The sequence below is a fragment of the Gallus gallus genome, chromosome 3 (genome assembly GCF_016699485.2).
Source record: "Gallus gallus isolate bGalGal1 chromosome 3, bGalGal1.mat.broiler.GRCg7b, whole genome shotgun sequence".
Lineage (NCBI taxonomy): Eukaryota > Metazoa > Chordata > Aves > Galliformes > Phasianidae > Gallus > Gallus gallus.
This window is the reverse complement of record NC_052534.1, coordinates 103423602-103447051: the sequence shown is the minus strand read 5'-3', so window position 1 is coordinate 103447051 and position 23450 is coordinate 103423602. Positions and strand designations below refer to the sequence as shown.

Below are 23450 nucleotides of genomic sequence, written 5' to 3'. Positions count from 1 at the left end.
AAAGGCCACTTCCGCAGAGGCTCTTCTCTATCTGACCGAAAAGCTTACAAGAAGCTTCACTGATTATAGGCACAAAACAACATCCATACTGTGGCACACTGTCATTTACAGGCAATCTAATTTAAACAATTTTAAAAGCTACAGAACTACTTAAAGAATACAAACTTTTAAAGCCTAGCAGCGTGCAGAGATAAGAGCACATTATAAATAACAAAGAGTAGTATAGAATTAAGGTATTTAGCTGAAAGTTATTTGAATTATTACTAACTGAAGAATATTATGGAAATGAATTAGATACGATACTGAACAAAAATAAATCAATTACTTCCATGAGCAGTCTTTGTTTTAAATCCTACATAATTTAAATCCTAAAGTTTTCAGTCATTTAGACTTAAAGCATTTCACCGTGACATACTCTCAGAGTAAAGCCAGAAACGTGTAGTAAATCACTACTAAAATAACTGAGCATGTCAGGACAGAGTGAGACTGGAAAGAAGGAAGACTTCAAGAAACAAACACGGCCAAGAAGGAAAATGTTGGACAGGATGTCAATGAGAAGCAGCTTCATGCTAGGCAATATGGGAGCCCATTAATCAGTGGAGTAAGGGCTGGAAGGGAAGAGAGATGCTTCTGGATGAGTTGGCAGCAGAGCACAAGTGGTCTGCGTCAAATCCTGGGGGTTAATCGCCCTCCTAGCAATGTGCCCTAGGAACAAAACCTGCTTTTGCTCAAGCGCACATGATGGCTGACAGGTGAGAGGAGGTATGCAGCTCTATTTTGAAGGTTTGCATGAACACTTAATGGGCCGGAAAACAAAAACCATTCACAGAGTTTTGAATTATTCAGTAATTTCTCTAATTATAAAGTGACTTGGAGCACTGCTATTGTTCCAGGCAGTCCTTTCCTATCAGGGCCCATTGTTCAAGAAGGCGCACTCAAGCACTGAGAGCTCCACACACCCAAGCAAGGTTCTCCCAAGTGTCACTTCTCCCCAACCATTTTTTCCTCCAGCAGGTAATACACACATTATCTACACTGACCTCTCCTTAATTTATAATACCTCCATGTCATAAACCAATTATCAGCATTTGACACGAGCAGCACTTGCTAGTTTGAAAAGCAATTAAAATTTAGGAGCTGTCTCTCGCAACAAAAAAGCATTCACAGAAGTAGCGTTACAGAAGAGCTGCGACATGCAAGCCATCATTCTAATTCTGCCTCTATCAATCAAGCTGGGTCTCGCTGAATAGCAAAGCTCAGGCAAGCAAACAGCAATGTTTATGAGGTGCAGCTGGTGGTACTTACGTTAACAGCAAAAGCAGCATCAGTTAAATTAACATTCTTCATTCTTTCATTGCTCATTATGGTTTGACAGACATACCCGCAGTCCACATAAATGACTTAGAGCAAGAGAGCTGTCTAGCATCCTGCCATGAAACAAGACCACCTAATGGGAGCAGCCACTGTAATTAAAACTCTGGAAACCAAGATTTATACTAGTTGGAGGATGCGGTGGTGGGTCTTACGACCTACTTTAAGTTATCAAAGGAATGGCAAAAACCTGCACCATTGCTCTAGTTGGTGAAAAACAGAGGTCTACTGTTTTTTATTGGACAGATATCACAAGGTCTGTAGCATTCTTTTGATGTAGGAAGTGTTTGTGTTGTTTCAGGCCTGGTGAAATGGGAAGAAGAAAGAGAAAGATATCACTTAAGTATTAACTAATCACCTTTCCCAGGAGAATGTTTTCCTTAAGTCTTGCTCGTTCAAGTTCACAAGGCTTTCTCTGATGGGGAAAAGCGGCAACTGGTTCTACTTAAAAATTTACAGCCACATTTAATCTCTTGGATCAAGAAAAGTTAATTTTGTCAAATGAAGGCCGTATTTCCTGGAACTGTGTCAGAGATTAATAGACTACCAAAAACGGGGTGAAAACACATAAGCACTTTCAAGTACATCTAATGCCCCATAATTAGACCTGACGAAGTAACAGAATGTGTTTGGGGTGGAATTCAAGTGTGTCAAGGAGGAATTAACATCATAAAACTGACATAAAACTACTAGAGAGCATCCAAAAGGAGGGCTACAATGTTGGAGAAGGGTCTGGAGGGGAACTTGTATTATGAGAAGCAGCTGAAGTCCCTCGGTTTGCTCAGCCCAGAGCGGAGTTGCTGAGGGGAGGCCTCATGGCGGCTGTGGCTCCTCACAGGGAGCAGAAAGGCAGCGCTGAGCTCCACTCTGGTGACAGACAGAGCCCAAGGGGACAGCATGGAGCTGCGGATTGGGGGGGAGGTTAGGAAAATGTGTACATACGTGTGACTGGATATTGCCCCGCCCACCAAAAAAAAAAAAAAAGAAAAAGAAGAAGGCCATCAGAATGGCTTTTAATCTAAGAACATTTATGTTAGCAGTAAACAATACCAATCAATCGGACAAAATCAGAGCTGATTTTCTGGCCTGCTGGAGAAAAACACCATGGTGTAGTTCCCATACATATGCCCGCACTTACCTACAGAGAAGCATATCTGTTCATCCTCCCTGTAGAGACAGAGCCCAGCCCCTCACATCTGGGCTTTGTTCAGAGAAAGCCCTTGGCCAAAACTGTGCCCAGGAGCACACTGAGATATCCCTAATGCACAGCCCCACTCAAGCCTGTGACTTGGCTTTATTAAGCTTACCGACATACATGTAGTCACACAGAACTGCACTAAATTTAAAAACCTCAACTTTTATAGCATTTAAAGCAGTCTCAGTTATACAGAGACTGAAGTAGGCCTCAGGCAAGCAGCGGGATGCCCCTGACCAGTCAGGAACTCAGCCCAATGCTGCTTTAACAGTCAAGTTTGAGTGGGGGAGGAGGGCTAGGGGGAAGGATAAAATAAACAAACCACATCTGTTGTGCTCAATTTCCTTTAAAATAGATGTATGAGTTAAATAACTGAGTTAATTAGCTCAGGGTATATCTACAACTGCATTTCAGAGCTCTTCTACTTGCTCCTCACCTAGGAGGAGAGGCTGAGAGAGCAGGTACTGTTCAGCCTAGAGAAGAGGATGCTCATGAGGAAACCACAAATGCGTGTAAATACCTGAAGGGAGTGTGCAGAGAGAACAGACCCAGGCTCTACTCAGTGCCAGGACAAGAGGCAACAGGCAGAAATTGACACTTCTATGCCGTGCGAGTGACAGAGCACTGGCACAGGTTGCCCAAAGCCTGTAGGGTCTCCTCCTTGGAGACCTTCAAAATCCTCATGGATTTGGTGCTGGGTACCCTGCTCCAAGTGTCTCTGCTGGAGGAGAGGGTTGGACCAGACAATCTCCCAAAGCTCCTTCTTCTAACCTTGACCATTCTGTGAAGGCTTCATCATTCCCACCTGCTGTTCCTAGTAACCTCAGCTGCTCCTCACTCACATGACTATTCTACAGCAACCAGCTTCCCAAAACAAAGGGCTAAGCAAAAACCCCTGAGGAACTAGTTAGTACTTGGCTTGTTTTCTTCACTGGTATTAACAGCTGGGTACAGACCCCTGTTGCCTTGAGGGAGTGTATGCAGCATTTCCACAACACTCCCACTTAGAGACCCCATGGGAGCATCCCGGGGTGGCAGCCTCTTGTATTCACATGAGACTGCCAATCAGCTTCCACATGAAACAAATACACAGCCTGACACACCAACGTAAGTTCTTCAGAAAGCTTACAACATGCTGGGAAGTCTCCTGCAACACTCACGGGAGGGCTGCAAACCAAACCAGATCCAAGACCTTCACTCCCACTCATTTCACTAAAATCCAGACATCAAGAACTTTGCTGAATGGTGATACAGTTTTACACGTGCCATAAGGGAGCTATAGGAAGGATTTGTTACTTCAAGTATCTACATAAGAACAACTTATCCAGAACGGGACAGTACTACTATACTGTATATTTATTCAGCCAGAACTGATACACTTTGCTTCCAAAAATATATATTTACTTGGCACTGTTTTAGAACTTCTAGGTGTTTTTCATTGTCCATGGGAAGACTAAGCAGAGCCAGGTATGTAAACACTGGATATTTCAGTTTTCTGCAGATGTTGATATTTCTACCATCATATGCCATAGAACAAGTTTGCTTTTACTCTTTGCATCAGTTTGTAGCATGATTCCCCTCAAATTCTGCCTCACTGGTACATTATAAGCTCATGAAGATACAACCACTGATGAGGTATACTGTGTTTACCCACGATTGCACATAACGGCAGTGCAGCTTCTGTGGGCAAAATTAAGATAAGCCAATTGGTAGGGCTGGTGATGGGGAAGAGGCAGAACACATGCTGAGCTGTTATGCCACCTCGCTGTTTCCAGCACCTTAAGAGCCACAGTTCACAAACATAAAACAACCTTTCCATTGATTTTAAGGAATGCTGGGTTCAGCCTAAATAGCCCTTTTTTATCTGCAGAAAATCTACTAGGAAAGACTACAGTAGCTGCTTTTTATACAGTTGATTTAATAACTCAGCTTCTACTGAAGCAGTTAACTGCTTAAGGCTACAAGGTCCTCTATCAGGCTAGCATTATTTCCTCAAAAACAATCCTCGTTTTATACCTTCGTGGCATCCATACATATGCCTTCCATTCATTATGGAATTAAATTATTAATGTTGAACAGAGATGAAAAATCTGCATATGAAACTTCCCCGCTTACTTAATTTCACGACATGCAAGCCCAACAAAACACATTACAGCTTCTCACAGAGCACAAGTACAGAACATGAATCAGCTATTCAAAGTGAACTCCCATAACCTAAGAGACAAAGCTTATATGCAAAGCAGCACAGGCTTTTCTTTCTTTCTTTTTTTTTTTTTAAAACCAGGTGCAAGCTTGTGAAAATGTGTTATCTTGTTTCTAATAGCGATCACCAACTGGGATTTGATAAAAGGACAACCAGGCTTAGCCTACTTCAGAAAGGGACTCATTAAAAAACAGAAGAAAAGAAAAAGCACTCAATGTAACAAACAAGAGATTATCCCTTGCAGCAGTCTCCACCTGTGATTACAGGCTTTAGCAGTAATATGTAACACTGCCCATGATCCCAGGGAAAGCTGGAGATGCATGCCTATACATTTTTTTCCACTGTAATTCTATGTCACTTAAGTGAAGAAGGCATTCAAATAATACTCACACTGCATTCAGAAGACATCCTTAAGATTTTTTTTTTATGTATATTTTACGCTGCAGCTATTCAGTGATAGAGGGAGATCTGATTATAAGAAAGCCAAGCAACCTGGCCAGTGGACTGAAGATTACAGCTCAGCACACCATACTGCATGACAGCAAGCCGGTATCATTGAGGACTTCCCATGCAGACAGAATTCCTTCCTATAACTGCAGTGAAAATTTCCCCACCATGCACACAAATATACAAATGAAGGAGAACAAGTTATTGTCATTGTAGCTCTCAAAAGTACACACTGTTTGTGTAAAAGGACCAAGCACAGCTAGGCAGGGGAAAGCAGCTATCCTCAGGGCATTGACTAGAGAGGGATATTGTTTACAGTTTAACACAGCCTTGGCCAATGGTCCCTTCCTCACAATCTGTATCTCAACATGGCAGAAGTGACCTGGGAATCCTATGAGAATTCTGAATCAGAACACTAAGGATTACGTGCAACACAATCCAGCTGCTGTTCTACACACCCACCCGTTTCTCACTTATTCTCAGCAGCGAACTGCAGACTTACGAGTGACAAGCAAACTGAGATACCAAGAACAGCACTTGGGTCAATAAACCAAACAACCTTGCCACTGCAACAAACTGTATGCTAAATGATGTCTCAGAAAGAGTCTTCGGAGAAATTATCTGGGTACTGAGGCTCTTAGAAGACAGCTCTGCGAATGGATGCATCAGGAGCAGCTGAAGATGCTACTACCCCCTGTCACTTGCAATCACCATATGCCAAGTAGTAGCTCCATCTCTGCTGCACTATGCAAACCCCTCCTGCCTGCGTTAGTCAAATCACTTCAATGACTCCTCAGGCTGGGCTGGCGTGGCTGGCTGATGGAACTGGATACCAGAGCACTCCTGCCTCCCCTTTTACCAACAGCACAGCAACACACAGCTGGGGAAAGCATGGAGGAGTGGCAGTAACATTTTCCAAATGCAACAGCAATTTCCAAAATGAATGCTACTCTACCAGCTTCAATTATAGCTCTCTGGGATACTAGAAATCAGCAAGGTCAAAAGCTACACAAGTAACTAAGAAAACAGATTAATCTGTTCTCAAAATTCACAGCTTATGCCAAAGTCAAGGAGTGGGTTAAAAGATATAACTATATATAAGAATTCATCATATGCATGATGAACCAAGACAGGAAAATGGTTCTCCCTCCTTGCAGAAAGAGCAACATTAAATTAGGACTTCTAATGCAGAAAAACTGCAGAAGGACTGGGAGCCAATTAACAGCCAATTTCTCCGAGCTGCATTTCAAACGTGATATATGAAAATGACAATTATAGGATACTGCACACCAACAGACAACTGTGCTGATGAACTCACAGCTCGCTACACACTGTGACAGTGTCCTCAGCCATGACATCTGCGTACATTGGAGAGGCCTGACAACCAGAGAGAAGAATGGAATTAGTATGTGAGGTTGAAAATATTTATTTATAAAAATAAAGAAGGATATATATGTACAAATATATATATATATATACATGTACACACAAATGCTACTACAGAAAAGTCAGGATGGCATAAGACTGACAGAATCACTCTGGGGTTGCTTGTTGGTGGAATATTCATTCCGCTAGTAAGATATCTACCCATAAATCAGATTAAAAGCCTGTCTACTGGAATGAAAACGTAGCTGAACTTATCCAGGATATTAAAGTGTGTAGTGCAGCTGACATCTGATCTGATCGCTTTTCATGCAAAGCAAGAACAAAAAACAAACTTTAAAAAGACAAAACAGAAAATACCAAGAAAAAATCCATGTTGGAGGACTAAGCACGATTACAGTGGCAAATTCAGATCAGTATCAATAAAGGATTTTATGGACTGTAAGATGCATATCCAACAATTCAGAATTGACATGTCATAGGCTATACACCGACCATCTCCCACAATGGAAGATAATTGTAGAGACACAGAAATCAGAGGTAGGGGATATTCTCTGTAAGAAAGAGAATGTCACATACTCAACTGCTCGCAGATATTTCCAGAGAAATAAGCATTCGATATTAGAAATAAAGAATGAAAAGCAGTTTTAAAATAAGACTTATGTAGCTAATGATACTAAACAGGTAACTTATAAAAGAAATCAAATCCTTGCTATCAGGGACCTGACCCTAAAAGCTGCTATGATCTATAATGACAAAGTAAATAAGAAGTGTCATCAAAAGAGCACAGCGGGAAGAAACCCACAAACTTTAGAGAGGTGCTAACCACACCAACTCTATTTAAAAACAGGGGCTTTAGCAGAGAAGTTAAACACTTGTGGCTAAGCAGCTTACCATTTCACACCACAGACAATGGCATGAAGGATACAATAACAGCAGCTCCACTGAAAGCTGCCAGTGAAAACCAACTCAGAAAATGTTGAAACTTAAGGATAAAGATATGACCAATAAAAAGAACAACCCAAATTCTTTCAGGCAAAGAGAAAAACAGAGGGAAAAAAAGGAAAAATGAAGTTACACTCAAAAAACAAACAAACAAAAAAAAACTGTAGCACATCAGAAGGGAAAGTGCTTTCCTGAGTCTTTTCTCCCTGACCATACAGGTAGGGTAACCCCTTCAATACATCCTCATAGAATCAAAGAACCATCATAGAATGGTTTGGGCTGGAAGGGATCTCGAGGATAATCAAGTTCCAACCCCCCCGCCACAGGCAGGGTTTCCAACCACTAGATCAAGTGCTAGGTCTGATTACCCAGGACCCCATCCAGCCTGGCCTTAAGCACCTCCAGGGATGGAGCATCCACAACCTCTGTAGACAACCTGTTCCAGCATCTGACCACTCTCAGTAAAAAACTTTCCCCAATATCTAATCTAAATCTTTCCTTCTTTAGTTTAAAACCATTCCTCCTTGTTCTATCACTATCTGGCCATGTAAAAAGTCAGTTTCCCTCATGTTTATAAACTCCTTTCAAACACTGGAAGGCTGCAATGAGGTCTCCCCGCTGCCTTCTCACCTCCAGGCTGAACAAACCCAGCTCCTTCAGCCTGTCTTCACAGTGGAGGTGCTCTAGCCCTCTGACCACCTTCCTGGCTTCGTCTGGACCTTCTCCAAAAGCTTGAGATCTTTCCTGTGCTAGGGGTCCCAGACTTGGATGCAGTATTCCAGCTGGGGCCTCACAAGGGCAGAGCAGACGGAGACAATCTCCTCCCTCACTCTTCTGGCCACTCCTATTCTGATGGAACCCTGGATATCATTGGCCTTTAGGCTGCAAGTGCACACTGCTGGCTCATGTTAAGTTTTTGATCTGCCAGGACCCCTAAGTCCTTCTAAGGAGGGCCACTCTCAAGGAGTTCTTCTCCCAGTTTGCATACATATCTGGGATTACATCGACCCAAGTGCACATTGCTTTGTTGAGCCTCATCAGGCTCATGAGGGCTCACCTTTTGAGTTTATCAAGGTCTCTCTGGAAGGGATCCCTTCTTTCTGCTGGTTCACCCACACCGCTCAGCTTGGTGTCATCAGCAAACTTGCTGCAAATGCACTCAGCCTCATCATCTATGTCATTGATAAAGATATTAAAGAGTATGGGTCCCAAGACAGACCACTGGGAGACACTGCTCATTACTGGCCTCTACCTGGACATAGAGCCATTGACCACAACCCTCTAGCTGCCACCTTCCAACCAATTCCTTATTCACTGAGTAGTCCATCCTTCAAATCCATCTCTCACCAATTCAGAGATAAGAATGTGATGGGGGATCATCCCAAAGGCCTTGCAGAAATCCAGGCAGATGACTGAAACCTGCTTTAGTGTCATAAAATTGAGCAAAAATAAAACACCGCCATCAGCATGTATCCTGCACAGCTGAATTCAGTGGGAATTTGAACATACTGTTTTAAAACAGTCAATAGTGGGAAAAGAAAATCCTCACACTTGGCTACATTAGAAAGGCACACTGACCTCACTGCGAAATGCATGAGGAACAATCTACCACTGCATTAAATTAAATGACAATTTTGAGGCATGCAGCTTCCTAATAAACATATCTTCTGAGTGCTACACTGACTGACTTATGAGTAAAAGTGTAAAGGGGATTGACTACAGATACAGGCAGCACATCTGGAGTCACATGAGGGAGAGGCTGAGGTAACCCAGGCACTAGGTTCAGAGCAGAGGAGCTTCAGGCACACGGTAGGTTTCTGTTCCCTTCTCCATGCTCTTAGTTTGCTCATTTAGCTGAAGAATCATCAATCATCTTCATGAGCTTGAGGAACACCTAAGACAGCTGTCTCCACAAGGCTGGGAGTGGTTCCTAACCATCCCTCTGGAACACATCAAAATATTAGTCCTTAGCCAAAAACAACAAGAAAAAAGCAGTAGACTGGTACCTATGGCTCACATTCACACTGGAGGAGAAACCAAGAGAGTGTACTTTTTTAGACTAACTTATTTTAGGCTGTTAACAACAGGGAAGACATACAGAGAATTCATTTGCTTCTAGAAAATTCAGTTCATTCTTAGCACACAGATAGCAGACCGAGTTTAACAACATTCTCTTAAGACTGACACACACCTTGGCATTCCTAAAGGCTGCTCTACTTCCTAGCACGACAGCTTTGCCAAAGCATGATTTTATTCTGACATTAGCGTGAGGATGCCTTTCTAAATAACATGCTGGTTCATTTCCTAAGAAAAAGGAAGATGCCAAATCAGATAACATCTTCATCACTAAGCCACACCCAGTGGTGAACTAAAAATCACAAAATCATTAAAGTTGGAACAGACCACTAAGATCATCTAGTCCAACCATCAGCTCATCACTACCATGCCCACTGAACCGCATCCCTCAGTGTCACATCCACGTTCTTCTTGAAAACCTCCAGGGACAGTGACCCTACCACCTACCTGAGCAATCTGTGCCACTGCATCACCATTCCTTCTGAGAAGTTTTTCCTAATATCCAATCTGAACCCCCCCCTGGCACAACTTAAGGCCATTATCTCTTGTCCTATCACTAGGACGATAAAACCATAGTGATGCATCAGAAGAACGTTAGCTGTATGAGCGATTGGTCAAGCTATTTTAGGACAGAAGCCCAAGAGCAAACCACTTTTTCTTCCTTTATATTCCCCTCCCTCCTTTCTCTCCTCGCTTCTTTCACAGGACTCAAAAGACAACTTCAACAAACTGAATGGCTGGCACAGAACTGCAGCTAGGTGCACACTGCACCCGCACAAAGCCAGCAGCTCACATGGAGCTGAGTTCACCAGTTATTATTCAGCAGCATCAGTGACAAGACTCCGTTTCCATCCAGTGATTACACGTTACTGTTGAAAATTATTTTCAAAAGGACAGGTAAAGAGTAGACCCAGGTGTTGCCTGATAAAATGATTACTTATAAAATGGATCAAAAGTTGAAAAACAGTCATCTGTGACAATGCAATGGCGTGTTTCTACAATTTATACAAGCCCATCCAAAGATTTCCCTCTGAGCACCTCATTAAATCTAGGCTCAAAAGCTAGAATTGAGAGCATTTATATATTTCAGCTGTGAATGCTGTCAGAAGCTGAAGATAAACTACTTCTTCCAGACAATTTAGATTTTATAATATTTGTTGGTTTCACCAAGGATGAAAGACTGTTGTTGTTTTAAATCATTACTTTGTACAGTCTGGTTTGCATACACTTAACAGAGACATTTACAATCCCATCAGCATTTGGAGCGAGGAAGCAAAGGTAACCCACAACTGGGTACTTACGTTGTGGCACGAGAGCTTGATTCTCCCATGGCTTTGTTTTTCCTGCATCCTTTTCTTTATGAGTTCACTTGGGTGCAGGTCTGGATGCTTTGTTTCAAACTTTCCCATCCATCTGCCTTACTGAGAGTAAGCTTCAACCCATTCATCTTTCTGTCCCATAATCCTGTATTTCTAAATGCTCCTGTTGGGTAGGCAAAGAACCCACTACCCATCCACCAAACTTAGCATCTTCTCCTGCAAAAGAACACTTTCACAGGACTTCAAGTCTGCCTCATCTACTGCTTGTTACCACTTACTTCAGCCACAAATACAGAGGTCACTCAGGGAGTTCAGTACCTAAAGGGAGCCTATGAACAGGAGGGGAGTCAACTCTTTGAAAAGGTAGATAACAGCAGGACAAGGGGAAATGGTTTTAAGTTGAGGGAGGAAAGATTTAGGTTGGGTATCAGGAGAAGTTCTTTACCAAGAGAGTGGTGAGGTGCTGGAACAGGCTGCCCAGAGAGGTTGTGGATGCCCCGTCCCTGGAGATGTTCAAGGCCAGGTTGGATGGGGCCCTGGGCAGCCTGGTCTAGTATTAAACAGGAAGGTTGGTGGCCCTGCCTATGGCAGGGGGGTTGGAGCTTCATGATCCTTGAGGTCCCTTCCAACCCGGGCCATTCTGTGATTCTGTAATTCAGTGCTGTCCTGCTGGTGTCTGAGGACAAGCAGGATGAACACAAGCCACAGGGGACCAAAACCTTTCTCCTTCTGCCCCTGCAAAGGTTAAGAGGAGCAGGAGTGGAGCCTTCAAACAGCTTCAACGAAATCTCTGCCATGATGCCAGTGTGAAATGAGAATAATGCAAAATAAAAGAAGGGGGTTGGGTAGGAAAACCCTTGGCTTCTTGCCTCTTATATCACACATTATGTTTCTCAAACGAGTCATCATCCACAGGGGAACACCACTTCACAAGTACTCTGTCCTTGCTGTATTTGTTGCATACAACTGCTAGAGAGAAATCAAAGTGTCAAAACACAGGACACAGAAGATAACATCTCCGCTGTATTTATGAATGGCCTGAAAACCAGGCTTGGAGCTAAATTCCCTGCAACTCAGCAGCCTACACAAGGCTGGATTTAGGCAGAACTGATCAAGGAAAACCTGTTGTGCACCTGTCCTTTCAGGGTCACCTACAAGACCTTCTCCACACAGCCACTCGCAAGGCTGCAGCCACCGCCGTGTGTCCCTCTGTGCCAGTGGACCACCTGGGAACCACAGAACAGCACGGAAATGCCAGCACCTCTTCCGGCCTGACTGCACCTTTCCTGCACCAGCAGTCACATCGTCTCAGGAAAGGACTCCCCAGCCCCTGAAAAGTGATCCTGGCAATTCCCAATTGCTAATGAGCTCTTACCCACGAGCCAAAGTGTAACACTAGATAGCAGTAGATAGTTCGTGATTAACTTAATCTGACCAGGTGCCACAGGGAGATTAACTGCACTTAACCAAACCCTCATCTAGGCTGGTTCTTTATGTCTGCTTTTGATACTTCACGATGAGGGTTGTAGTTTGTTTTCTGTTTTGGGTTGGTTATGGTTCTCCATTGTTGTTGGCTGTTTCGTGTGTGTGTGTGCGCTGTTTTGTTTTGTTTTTTTAAATGTCCACCATCTTGAATTTGTATCTCCTTCCAGATCTCAGCATTATGAAGTACAGATATCTGGGCTGCATTCTTAGCCCTTTCCCAGCTCTCCAGTCCCTGCTAACCTCAAAAAGACTTCTCTAGTCCGCTGAAGAGCTATGGGCACTTCTCATGGATGACAGAAGCACTACATTTCCCTCTCCAGCCTATTTCGTTTAGGAAATGTTCAAGCTTTAATCTTCCCAAATTCGCTTTTCGTGGATGGATATTTTTCTTTGGTAAAAACCATCTTATTGGTTTGCTCATACAGCCTAATGTGGAACTACATTGCATTTCAGATAGTTTTAATTAATAGCTTAGCTGAGCTACTTGATGTTTAATATTGTGAGAGGTGACTATTTTCCTTCTTTCATAGCTGTTGCTATGATATTTACAGTATATTTGAAGTAAGCCTCCAACAGCCTACTTCATATGACCTAAATATTATCCTTTCTCTATAAAATTCCAGGAACTAGCTCACTGAAAATAGCCAGAGGAAAGAACAGTCTCCCCATTTCAAAAAAGAAAAAAAAAATAGTCCAGACATTAAACTACGAAGAGTCTGAGAGAGAGAAAGAGCTGAAAAATCTCTTGGAAAGAAACAAGTTAACCCATGATTCTCTTCAGTGTAATGCATTTCGACTTGCTGCTCCATCCTAGAGTGAGTGTCCCCACCAAATATATCAACACAAACATGTTTTAAATTAGTGCCATTTGTGATAGAAAGAGATCAGTAGTTTGCCAGCCCTAAAATAATGCTCATCTAAAACACTGCCAGAAATTATAGACCTTAAGAGCGCCAGGGATTTTGCTGCAACATACTTAGGTGTGAAAACCAATGACAAACAGGTGTAGAGGAAAATCATAGACAGCAACTAAGCAGAATTGCTGTACATTTACCATTTATGTTTCATTTCAAACTCCACATCAGTCAGATGTGGTTTTCACAGACCCAGCAGGACCTCCCTCAACAGCAGCGACAAGAAGATACCTAAAAAGAAAACACCTGATCAAAGCTAAACCATCAATCCAAAGCCAGGATTCGCAAGCCCTCTCTTAGGACTTTATGTTGGTCGGATAGACATCACTGAACAGGAACAGCCTCCTCCTCTCCTCTATGGGTGCTTAGATTTTAGTCAGCATTCAACAAATCATTTTCATGTTACAAGCATGTGGGACCAACCACTGCCACAGCTCCATCCACAATGGGCAGCTCCTGCTCTAAAAAGTCAGTCAAAGTAACAGAAGTAAGGGAGGTGGAAGAGCCAGACCCTGTAAAAAAGAATGGTAACAAGCACCATGCCCATGAAATACTGTTAATTTACATTCCGTTTTGTCTTGCTGCTTCTGAGGGAAGACAAAATAAGGGGGTGGGGGGCGGCGGGGGGGGGGGGGGGGGGGGGGAATGACACAGCAAGAGGAATTAGGAAAGGTCTGTAAACACAAGTAACAAATGAGAGCCAACAAAGGTCACTGGGTGGGAAGAAGATGGGAGGTTTCCTCCAGGAACAGATTCCACAGCATCATGCAGTCGTGACTTTGCCCAGGGAGGTGGCTGAGTCACCGTCCCTGGAGGTTTTCAATAAAAGGGTGGATGTGGCACTGAGGGACATGGTTTTGTGGGCATGGTGGCGATGGGGTGTTGGCAGAACCACTCAGTGGTCTTCTCCAACCTTACTGATTCTATGATACACATGTGCCTGCATCCTCCATAGCCTCCAGCTGGAATATCCATTGTTTTCATCAGCCCTTGCTGGGATAGTCCTCTAGGATGCTTCTCCTCCCAGGCCCTGAACCTTTCTGAAGTATGCAGTCAACCTTATGCAGTTCCTGGTCCTCCTCCTTCTAAAGGAATAGCAAGTTTCTGCAGCATCTTCACAAGTGCTTCCCCTGAGACGTTCCTCAGGTAGCATTTAATGCCGTGCAACCCTTCCCACAATATCTTATGGGAGAGATTACAAATTTACCCATTTCACAGCTTCAGAGGCAGACAGACTGAAAAACTAAATGAATTATCAGAGGTAACAATGGATTAAGTCTCATGAGCTAATGTCTCAGCTGCATGCTCATTCCATTAGAATGCAATGTCTTGTATAATATTAAAACCAGCCTCAGACAGAGATTTATGGCCCATATCACAGGATGTGGGTAAGGGCAAGACCCATACATTTATTGCTACTTAGGTCTGTCCCACAGACACTACTCTTCTGAGGGGTCTTTAACACAATGAAGGCAAGGTTTTCAGTCTGCTGAAATAACATCACGAGATTATAGAAATGGCAGCAAATGCTACCTGTAAGAAGGTATCTGACTATCACTCACCTCATGAGTGAGCCTGCAGCTTTATTTCTAACCCCACTCCCAAAAAATGCAGATACAGTTGTTTGCCAAACTGATATGCCGAGATAAAGAACACAAGAATGACTCCTGCCCAGCCATTCACTTTGGAAAGTGATGGCATCTCCTCCGTATGCTACCCAACAAGCAAAATTGCCACTGTGCAAGAAGGCCTTGTGCAAGGATGCTTGCCAGAGAGAGAAACCCATTGAGTTCAAGTCGCAGAATCACAGGGGTTGGAAGGATCCTCAAGAGATCATTGAGTCCAACCCCCCTGGTTAAAGCAAGTACTCTACAGTAGGTTGCACAAGCAGGCGTCCAGATAGCTCTCAAATATCTGCATGGAAGGAGACTCTACAACCTGTCTGGGAAGCCTGTTCCAGTGCTCAGTGCTCCCATCAATCATACCAGCACCCTGCAGGAGCTGCACGCATCAGCTTCTCCACATCCAACCGCACTGCTCTACATCAAATACTACTTCTCACACTTTCAAAGTTATTGCATGTCCCCTGACGGTGGTATAAGCAACAGCTGTTAAAAAAATCTTTTAACAGAATGACAATTAGAACTCTCACGTTCACAGCAATGCAGTTTTATAAGCATTCTTTCCTTGACTATTGATTACATTGTTTTGATTACAAATATTTCTTGCCATCTATTCAGCTGTGGTTCTGCAGCCTGTAGGTTCCCATTCGAGTGGACTCAAGTTAAAATATGAATCTGATCACAATCACTACAACCGAATATTGATAATTGTGTAGAACTGCATGCAAGTGAGATAACTAAATTTTGCAAAGCAGCCAGTGTAAAAAAAAAATCCTAATTAAAAACATAATTTTCCTTTAAAGATTGTATAAAAATCAGAGCATTTATTGTCAAAATACTGTAGAAATACATCAAGCACCACAGCTTGAGGAGGTTCATTCTTCTCGAGGAAAAAACGCAGGCTTTCAAAGCCTCTGTTTCTGCTTCCATTTTGACAAGTTGTGTGGGATTATTTCCTCAGTTAACACAGCAGTAAAATTATTTCAGGTTAAGGAAAAAAAAAAACCCAACTTCGTTAAGTTTTGGCTGAAGAGAATGTCCTCCAATGTTCCCATTTTCACAGAAAAGCAAACACATTTTCTGAATAAATTCAAAACGGGATGCTACAAATTGAATCCCACTTATTGAGAGGGAGACAGGGAGAGAAATTGGCATTGGGAATAAATAAACCTAAAAGCAACAACTATCAATATGCGTCCTTAAGGCTGTTGCCCCTTTGCTGGCTGTGTGCTGACCCTTCACATTGTTAACTACGGGCTCAACTTCTTTACCTACCTTGTCACCAAGCTCAGCTGAGATTTTCATTCTTTTCCAGTCCTGAAGTTGTGCCCTACTTAAAAACTACTTTGTTTTGCCCTAGAGATATCTGTATTTTAGTTCTCTGGATAATGACCACAGGGACTGGGCTGTGTTACGTGACCTCCATTTGCAGCTTACAAAGTGCTTTGGGCTTGCTTAGTGTAGGCAAAGAAAATACGAGGAGGAAGGGGCTTTATTTAATTGCTATTGTTACATTTTCAAAATACTAATATTTAACTGGATGGTTGGCTTTCTTTATTATTTCTTTTTTTTTTGCTTCTTGAGGGAGAACCCTTTAGGATAAAAACTGACCTAAATTCACAGAGATCTTGTCCCACAATCCTATAATTTTAAGTTAATTTTGACAAAACAGAATATTCTATGAAAAAAGAAAGAAAAGTATTTGCTTCTCTGCAGTTTTCTTCCCCATACTCTAAGCATGCAGCTCTTAAAAATAAGCTCTTTAAAGTAAGATTTACTCTCAACGACTGAGAAGGAAGGGGAAGAGGAGATGAGACGAGACTTTGTTAAGAGGCCCTGTGATATTCCAGATTTATTATGCTTCGATCTCAAGTCTTCTCAGTTTACAAACAAAACATATTCTCCCACACTGCTCTCCTGCCAACCCTGAAATCCACTCCTGACTCATCCAGGGCTCGTTTCTCATTACCCATCAGTACCAGTAATAGTGGGTCCTCAGGCCAAGCTCATGCACAGGGACACCTGCACATTCCCAGCGTCCCCAGTACGTTTGCACAGCTGTCACCGAGGCAGAATTTGCCAAAGCAGCCGGCAGTTCTGATTGCTGTGCTCTGCCAGCCCAGCATCCAGCCCCACTCCATCCACACTGCTGGCTCTGCAAAACCACAGAGAGCAAGAGCATTCATCAGGGGGAAAACAGACCCTCAAATAAAGGCTAGAAGCAGACCTGCTGAGCAAGACGTCACCTTTTCACACTTACTTCTCTGACAGCAAAATTATGGTAATACTGTTTTCCTCTTTCCTAGAAACAAAATATATACATATATAGACTTCAGTTTATAAACAACTTAAGCATCTGGTTTCTGAATTATAGGCCAAGCAATTTTACCAAGGGCTCTTAATTCTTATATTGTGACTTAAAGATATGCTTATGCTACATTTTATACACATCACTTGGAGTTCACCAGCTACAGATACGTTTTGTTGAGATTCGGCTATTTTAACAGCATTTCATGTACAGTAAACCCAAATTTACCCTAACAGTACTTGATTGGTCAGCAGGCAGCATTTTGTTTAGACAGAAATAAACAACTGTACACTCAACGCTTTATTTTTTTTAACCCTCAAAACAGCAACTGCATTATGCACCAGGAAAGAGATTTATCAAAATTACAGACCGAGAATATCTATTTTGGTATCACTAAAAAACACCATTCATTTTGTACAGCTGCTCAAATAAAATGTCCTCAAAAGAATGCAAAGAACTCACGAGCACCGCTTTTACAACGCTATCTATCTATCTGTGTATGCCTTGCAGGAAAATGACTTAATTTCTCTGATCACTCAGCTTCTTGATTAAGTCACAAGCTGAAAGGCCAAGTAACAGGTGTATGCTCATAGCTTGCAGGGAATAACACAAGTCTTCAACTGCTGCCACGGCACGGCTGATGCTGTTCTCCTGGCCTTGATGCTGAAAAGGGGCTCACATTCCTCTGGGCCCTCATCAAGTTGCGCTATTTCTGAAAAGAAAAGGTTTGGGAGAGACAAGGATTCGGCAGATTGGGTTCTCATTGCCTCCTGCCAAGGTCTGTGGGATTTTAGGCCGAGTTACCATCTCTCCGCATGCTCTAAATTAAAGTGATAGTCCTCTAACACCTCAGTGATGAGTTTAAGTGCTCATATGCTTAGCAATGCCGGCCTATAAATAAAAGCACAATAGAAGTTCCCATCCAAAGCGTTTTCTAGCATTTCCCTCTCCACAAATGAACATCTTTAAGGCAAATCAGATCAAGTATTCTTCCAGACGTTACGTTCAGTGTTGGCACTGTAAGAGATGTCGCTCTTCAGACCCCGTGGTAAGGATGGGGAATGGAAATAACTAGCGTGTCATCTGCTGAAACCAAAGGGCTGGGAGGGACAGACCTGTACGTTTCAGATACACAAGCCTGCCAAAATCAGAATACGTGCAAGTTACTGCATTTGGCTTCCTCATTAATTAAATTGATAGCATTTCTGGCAAAAAGTAGAGAGCAAGGGAAAAAGTTGGATGCAGCGTTCCTATTAGGCTGTCACGCTGGCATGTAACAACATAATGTGGGAAGGTTTTTTTGAAGGCAAAACACTGATGTTAATTCACGCTGCAGACAGAGGCACAAGCTGGAGAAAGGATTTATGCACTCTCCCTCTCCTATTCCGTTCAAAACAGAAGCGCTGGAAGCTGGTATTTTTTTATTTAAAATGAAGTGTCAAGCTGTTCCCAAGCACGGAGAGCGCGGAGCAGCGGAGAGGCTTTGCTGGAAGCAAACAGCAGCCAGAGCTGAAAATTTCAGACTGAATCTGCAGTGACTGCTGCAGCAGCCCTACGCCCAGCGCAACCACAAACCACACCAAAGCGGGTTTCTTTGAGCCCACTGAAGCACGCCCGTGAAGGTTATGGCTGATGAAGAACTTCGAGCACGAGCCAACCCGCAGCTGGTCCCCAAGGCTCGGCATGGAGGGTGGGATCCGCCTCACCCAAATTCGGTGTCAGAGAACAAGCCGTAAGCACAGGCTGGCCAAGAGAGAAGCTAACCTCTGTCTAGGCTTAGTGCCTATGATATTCAAAACAGGCACATTCAGAGGGCAATCTATTTCTTCCTCCTGACTACGCAGGCACCCTGGGGCAAGGAGCTTAAACGTGGATGTTTGAAGTAAGGAGAGACGAATCCCACCCTCACTGCCATGAATGCAAGCTGTTTTTATTTTAAGAAAGGCGATCGATGCTAAAATGTGCTTGAGTCACCCTCGCAATCCGCTACGGCCACCGCTCAAATTCTTCCCTTCGAGGCTCCCAAAGGTGTTAGCAGCCCTCCAACCTGCCCACGCTTCCCACCTGGGGGATTTATTACTGCCGTGCCCACAGCCCGCTCTACCAGCACAAACCTCCTGCAGCCAGGGCCGAACACCAGGAAGTGATGGTGGGTTTTGTTTTGCTTTTCAGAAGTGTTTTTATGTGAGGTGTCAGCTACAAAACCGTAAGCAGCATTCATGTTCCACGGTTACCTGAGGCATCAGAACAGGGAAGCAGGAGCAGGCTCTCACTGATACACAGTTTTGAAGCACATTATTAAACACTGCCGATGCTTTTGTTCTAGCAGAGGTTTAATTTCTTTGCCAGTTACACAGAGATGCACACTTTTCCCAGGCAGGTGCCTATAATTTAGGCTACAGTCTGTACGACTAGCAGCACACTCAGCTCCACAATAAAATATTAGTGAGACCCATCATCAGGATGACTAAGTGGATCTGCAAGACCTCATTCATGCAGAAATCACGTACTACCAAAGAATGTATTCCATGTGTTTTTATTTCCCCAGGTGCAGTACTGAATTGGTTTGCTTAAAAAATCCAAGTATTCCATACAGGCTCGCTGCTGTGCAGGTTTTGGTTGGAGTGCAAGCCAAGCAGGAGCTTAGCAGGGAGAGCTGCTGGGGAGCAGGTATTGAATTTCAACCTAAGGATTGAAAGAAGTATAAAAATAGGAAGTAGGAAGTGTTCTTAGTGAGAGTTAGCACAGGCCTAGCCTGGAAAAAACAGCTAAAAGGTATCCTGGAAAGCCCACGCTGCTGCCTGCCTGGGCCCGAGGCCTGTGCCTGAGCCAACTCTGCACAGTGTCAGCAGTACCCACAGGGAGGGTGTTCCTGTTTATGTATTCTGTTTACCCACAACGAAAACCACTAGCAAGTCTGCCCTTGCTCTTTGCACCACCATACTTCACCCACATCGGCCAGCAGTTTGTTGCTGCAGACCAGGATCTTTCCAGCTATTTCCCATCAATACTTTTGGCTTTACACTCTCGTGGGAAGAGAGATGAGGGAGTAAACCCGTGCCTAAATGGCAGCTCGCTGAGGAGGACACTGAAGCCTGGACGGCTGTTCCCACGTCGGAAGCCTGGTGGCAGGTGGAGCTGTCATTAATCACACCCCCCTTGACAAGCTGCTACTCTCAATCTCACTTTCTGATCAGATTCGGCACCAATCAGGAGCTCGAAAGCACTGAAAGACTCTTCAGCAGGGTTAAACGTGCAGATGATATTTTCCTTAAGCTTTGTGACGTTTAGCAACAAACACCAAGGCATATAAAGGGCCCAAACGCAGCCCACCACCACACTGATAAATACAATACACATGGAATGGAAATACTGCGTGGTTTTAGCCCGACTGCTTTCTCTATCTCTCACAGACACATGAACTTCTTAGATCAAAATGTCTTGTAGTTCTAAAGCTACGCAGTCAATAATCATCTTTCAAGACTGCATCACAAACAATACAGCTGCATTTAGGGAATGTTTGCTTAAAAACACCTCAAAATATGCCACATTCTTATACATGAAGGCAGCAACAAAAGATTTTTAGGTCAACTTAATATAAGGAGATGTTTACCTGCTATTTCAAGGCAATTAGGTGCGTCAGGAATCGTGCTCAACACAATGAGCAAATACACTGTTAGCAAGTGAACTGTCAAAACGTGCTTATTTGCCTCTGGAATAAGAGCATGCTAGTATTTGCTGTTCTAATGGAGGGCCACATTATAATCAACCAGATGTATACATTGGGAAAAAACAGCCCTATTCAGCTTCCCTGTCAAAGATGGTTTGAAGAAACTCAGAGCATAAGATCAATGGATAAGCTTAAAGAACAGCTCGAGTAAAACACACACACACACAAAATGAAGTTAACAATAAAAATCAGGATATTTGGTTTTGGATGGCCAATGCAATGTGCTCTCCAACAAAGTTGCCCAAGGTGTGCCACTACCTGTGGAAACTGACTGCTTTCACTGGGACCACCTGCATGTGCCAAAGGACTGGGCAAAACCCAGGCTTCCAGAAACTAATTAAGCAAATTGACTATGGAATTAGAAAGGCATTAGGGATAAATGTAACTATACCATTGCTGTCAAAATCACTTTATAAGTAAGGCATTAATTCATACAATGACTTAAGTTAGAAGGCATCTTAAAGTTCATTCAGTTCCAACCTCTGCAAAATGGGCTGGGTGCCACCCAGCAGCTCAGGCTGCCCAGGGCCCCATCCAGCCTGGCTTCGAGCATCTCCATGGATGGGGCACCCACAGCTTCCCTGGGCAGCCAGTTCCAGCACCTCACCACCCTCTCACTCTCTTCTAATATGAGGGAAGGCTGAGGGAACTGGGCTTGTTTAGCTTGGAGAAGAGAAGGCTCTGGGGAGACCTCATTGTGGCCTTCCAGTACTTGAAGGGAGCATATAAACAGGAACGCGAACAGCTGTTTACAAGGGTGGATAGTGATAGGACAAGGGAGAATGGTTTTAAACTGAGACAGGGGATGTTTAGGTTAGACCTTAGGAGGAAGTTTTTCACCCAGAGGGTGGTGATGCACTGGAACAGGTTGCCCAAGGAGGCTGTGGATGCCCCATCCCTGGAGGCATTCAAGGCCAGGCTGGATGTGGCTCTGGGCAGCCTGGTCTGCTGGTTGGCAACCCTACACATAGCAGGGGGTTGAAACTCGACGATCATTATGGTCCTTTTCAACCCGGGCCATTCTATGATATAATTCCATGGTATGATATGAAATACTCCTTTGTAGCTTTTCTTTCTGTTACTGAATCGGAGCCCATCTCTGCTGCACACAAGAAGGAGCCCGACATTGAGGAAACGCTCACGTCAAAAGGACACTCATGCCGCTGCTCAGCCTCTGACACCCACACAACTCACACAGGAAGGGCAGAAAATTAGCAGCCTACATTTTTCTGATGATTAATTCCCCAAGAAAGTACAGTTCAGCCACAGACAAGTTTCAGAACAGACACTGCCAAGGTTTAGGCTATTTATTATCTCTAATTTAACTGAAAAGACAGAAATTGAGTGACTTAAGATTCATTAACAGCTCCCTTATAAAATTTAATTTTGGCTACTTGCTTCTGTATAGGGAACATAAAGTAACGTAATTAAAGCAGATGATTGTGCTGATTGTAAAAGGCTGCCTGCTCAGTTTGCACTGATCAGAGTCTCGAGCCACGCTAACAAGTTGAAAACCTCTGCAAGGTCTTGAATGACCGCTCTCCAGCTCTTCTTTCCAAGTAATTAAATTAAAGCCCTCCTCCGGTGTATCACTTCTTGAAGGGGTAAAAAGGAAAAAAAGAAATGAAATACCCACACTGTAACGGCACGAGGAGTTCAGATCCTTTGTCTCATCAGCTGGTTACTGGCAGCTCATGCAGCACGCTGAGGGCTACAAGGAAAAAAACCTCCGATATTGAAATTACCAGCACATTAAAGACAACGAAAATAGAAAAGTATGACTTCTCTGAACACAACAGCCACCCACCACTTGGTCTTCAAAGCACTTACTGGCCATGTCCTGCTGACTTTGCTCCTTATTTCAAGCTACCAATTTACATCTAGGTACTTAAGAGTCATAGAATCACGTCCATTGGAAAAGACTTTTAGGAACGCCAATTCCAACCAACAAACTGATCGTAGAATCACAGAGGTGATTCAAAGGAAAAGGCCTTTAAGATCCAATCATCAGCCCATCCACATCACGTCCACTAAACCATGTCCCTAAGTACCACACACACACATTTCTTTAACACCTCCAGGGATGGTGACCCCACCATTTCCCTGGACAGCCTGTGCAAATGCATCACCACTCCTCCTGAATTTTTTCTTAATATCCAACCCGAACCTCCTCTGGTGCTGTGTGGAGGCACATCCCCAGCTACTACAGATGCATATTCACTGATGAAAGGTGAACAGGACAGAGGGACAGCAAAACAAATGGAAGTGAGGCCAATTTACAGCACACGGTAGTTTGGAAAAAAGATGAACCACAGAGGTAGAGGGTAAGGAGGAAAACTGAAGGAAGAAAAGCATACAGCAACACAAAAATCAGATAGCAAGAGAGATAAAAACAAGGACCTAAGCAGCTTTGGAAATTCAATTCAGCTGTGGATAAGTTGATTTTGCTTAT

General features: G+C 43.4%; 1 protein-coding gene across 2 annotated transcripts in view; it reads right to left on the bottom strand.

Moving 5' to 3' along the window:
- The window catches only part of KLHL29 (kelch like family member 29), a 415168-nt gene that overhangs the window by 359703 nt on the left and 32015 nt on the right, over positions 1 to 23450 (bottom strand). The window contains exon 2 of one of the 2 annotated variants that reach the window (XM_025149101.3): positions 22635 to 22709. The exons of the other annotated variant lie outside the window; for it this stretch is intronic. The gene's annotated coding sequence lies outside the window, so the exon portion shown is untranslated. The remainder of the gene's footprint in view (positions 1 to 22634; positions 22710 to 23450) is intronic. 2 annotated transcript variants of the gene reach the window in all.